The 3,619-nt window shown below is 44.9% G+C and overlaps 1 long non-coding RNA gene across 1 annotated transcript in view; it reads left to right on the top strand.

Annotated features, from left to right (window-relative positions):
* LOC109303558 overlaps positions 1-3,619 on the top strand; it is a 184,343-nt gene that overhangs the window by 43,080 nt on the left and 137,644 nt on the right. The gene's annotated exons all lie outside the window — the stretch shown is intronic.

Raw genomic sequence — 3,619 nt, 5'->3', positions numbered from 1 at the left:
GAAAGAGACTTGGGGGTCATCATTGACCACAAGATGAACATGAGCCTGCAATGTGATGCTGCGGCTACTAAAGCAACCAAAACACTGGCTTGCATCCATAGATGCTTCTCAAGCAAATCCCAGGATGCCATTCTCCCATTGTACTTGGCCTTGGTGAGGCCACAGCTGGAGTACTGTGTCCAGTGTTGGGCTCCACAATTCAAAAAGTATGTAGAGAAGCTTGAGAGAGTCCAGAGAAGAGCCATGTGCATCATCAGAGGTCAGGAAAACAGACCTTACGATGACAGGCTGAGAGCCATGGGGCTCTTTAGCCTGAAAAAGCACAGGGTCAGGGGGGATCTGATGGCCACCTATAAGTTTATCAGGGGTGACCACCAGTATCTGGGGGAACATTTGTTCACCAGAGCACCCCAAGGGATGACAAGGGCGAATGGTCATAAACTACTACAAGACCGTTTCAGGCTGGACATAAGGAAGAATTTCTTTACTGTCCGAGCCCCCAAGGTCTGGAACAGCCTGCCATCGGAGGTGGTTCGAGCACCTACATTGTACACCTTCAAGAGCAAATTGGATGCTTATCTTGCTGGGATCCTATGACCCCAGCTGACTTCCTGCCCTTTGGGTGGGGGGCTGGACTCGATGATCTTCCGAGGTCCCTTCCAGCCCTAATGTCTATGAAATCTATGAAACAGCCAACTTAAGCGGCAGCTGAAATCACACACACACAGACGCACACATAATCCCAACTGCTCAACCTAAACTTTGTGTCTGTCTATGTATGAGAGAGAGAGAGACAGCAAGAGAGAATTTTTGGAGAGAAAATAAACCTGCATCTGATTTACAATATATGAGAGACAGACATGAATTCTCTCCCTGTGATGTATCTATGGGCATGGGCAGACAAACAAGTTTCTGTGAGAAAATACTAGGTTGCCCAGATTAATGTTAAGACTAAAGCAGAGAAATCAATCTTCTCTAAGATTTAACTAGATCAGATATAACATACAGTGTGTGTTTTGTAGTATTGTTGTAGCCGTGATGGTCCAAGGGAATCTGTGAAAAGCAGGATTTGTTTGGCAAGGTCTTTTATTAGATCACCTATATAGTTGAAATAGACATTAGACAAGCTTTTGGACGCAGAATGCCAGAATTCACTGAATCAGGCTTCTGCAGCAATTTTAAGCCAGGGAAATAAAAATGCCAAATAAAGTTGGGAAAGTATCACCTTTTGTTTTACAAACGGGGAAACCAAAGCACAGAGGCTAAGTGGATTTCTCAATGCCAGCATTGTGAGTGAGTGGCAGAACTGGGAAAAGAAACCTTTCCTCCTAGCACCCTATTAAGTGGTGGTTTCACTGGGCCATTCTGCCACGCTGCTGCAGACCCTAGGTTGCATCTCATCTTAATTTTTGAGAGGTTTCTCTTTCTCTGTCCTTTAATCTTGTATGTTACCACAGTACTTGGGCAGGGGCGGCTTGCTAGTACACTGGTAGCAAAGTTGATACCTTGGACAGATGGAGGAGCATCATGGACCAGCATTCTTCTTTGTTGTCTAAGGATCCTAGTTGTCAGATTTTATTCTTTGGATTTGGGCTTTATAACCTTAGAACCCTTCAGCCATGCTTTCTAAATCTCTGTTATTCTCAGGGAATAATTGTTCTTAATAAAGCCACAGATAAAATAGACTTGTAGGTCAGTAAATACTTGCAGAAAAGAACAAAGGCTAGCATATTACATACTGGGGAGCTGATAAGCTAATAAGGCTGTATCCCAGACGGCAGCAGACATATGGGTAGTTAAAGTACAGGGGCTTATTGGATGCAAAAGCAGTGTGAAAGATGATGACTGTCAAAAAGCAATAATGTAAGAGCCATTTACCAAATAATAAGAAGTGGATATGATTTGTCATGCTTTTTAGCCTTAACGCTAGGTTTAGAGCTTTGTTGGGAAGTAGAGGAGAGGATATGAATTGAAATGAGTCTGATCATCAATCAAACTGTTCAAATGGAGAACTGTATACTGTGGCCTGCTTGGCTCAGAGAGAAAATGTAATGGACTGGGTTTTACTTTATGACTAAGGAGTTATAACTCACGACTGCCAAGTTAGGAACAGCGTATTGTTCTTCTTTGAAAAGTGGAATTAACAAGATATCCACCTAACATTTTAACCTCTTTATGTTCTTGGGATATTAACATTTAATATCAAGCAGTATTGTGGCTGCCCAGAGCTGCCAAGGTCTTGCTGACATCTTAGCTCATGATGAGGCTTGAAACACTTGTTAGCATGTGTGACTGGTGCCTCCACAGTCTGGGGGGCACTAGCGGAGCATGGTTTTGGGGATGGGGGGATTCTCCAGCGGCCAGCCGGTGACCGGGGGAAGAGTCCCCCAGTGGCCAGTCACTGAGTGCACAGGCGGCATGATGGAAGTGCCGGCACTTCCACATCTTGTCAGTAGGAAACAGGGCCTTAGTCCTGATTCCATGGGGGACCAGGGGGCAGGGAGGGAGTGGGGGAGAGGTAGCTCATAAATATACACTGCAGCAATGAAAGCCTATTTCCATTTAAATTAGCTGTAAAAATTCCCATTGACTTCAGTGAGTGTCAGGATTTCTCTCCCGATTCTCAAGGGGACATGATAGCAATGCTCTGGCAAGTCCAAAATGGATCAGGTACAGAGTTTCCCATTCTTCATGCTGTTCAGTACTAGGTCCTGTGGGTGAAAGTCTTCTTTCCTCACATGTGCCTCAGGACCCAAATGCTCTTTCCCTAATGAGCCCAAACTGTCAGCCTGTTCCACCAGGAGCAGCACCTCTCCTACATGCTCTACGGTTAGGCAGATTATTTTTTTTCTCAACAAAGAAACTCCCTTAGTCCTCTTTCCTCTGGCTGGGTGTTCATTATATAGATCTTGTCACACTTCTTGTGAAGTCACCTAGCAAAATGAAGCCTCTGTAGCTCTGTGTGTGCCTACCCATATTTCCCTCATGTGCTGTATGACAAATTGCCACTGTCTATCTAGGTGCTTACTAGGTTGTGCTCCAATGTGCTTTACAAAGGGGTGCATAATATATGTATAGATGTGCTGAGTGGCATGGAGAATCATAGTTAAGGAGCTCTCTGCTGCCATCTATTAATGAACTGAAAGGAGGCTTCATCTGCACAAGTGATACCCCATACTAACATTTGTTTAGGTTCTGCAGTAAAGGAACTGTTGATATCCTTATTATGTGACTTACAAGCAATATAACCATACTTAATATGCCCGAGAGGTATTCACCATAATGAGTAACTCAGTCATGTCCCCCTGGGTAGGAGAGCACAGGGATGAACAAGAACAAGGGGAAATGGCAAAAGGGGTGTTATCCTGTGAGCTGCAGACTTTGATCCAGAAAGATCCCTAGAAGCGATAACGTTGTGTAGACATGAGGGTGGATGGCTCTGTGGCTGATGAAAGTGGCAAAGTTGAAGCAACACAGCTGAGCAAATGCCAGTGAGGGCGGCTTTTCCATACCCAGAATGCACAGAGCTGAAGTCGCTGTAGCCAAGGGAGGTGGTGGGGCTGGTGGTGGTGGTCAGGGTCAAATCAAACAGGCGCAGACAAACTGTAGTGGTGATAGA

Source organism: Gavialis gangeticus, unplaced genomic scaffold, assembly GCF_001723915.1.
Source record: "Gavialis gangeticus isolate Ggan-Ray unplaced genomic scaffold, GavGan_comp1, whole genome shotgun sequence".
Taxonomy (NCBI): Eukaryota; Metazoa; Chordata; order Crocodylia; family Gavialidae; genus Gavialis; species Gavialis gangeticus.
This window is presented reverse-complemented; position numbering and strand designations above follow the sequence as displayed.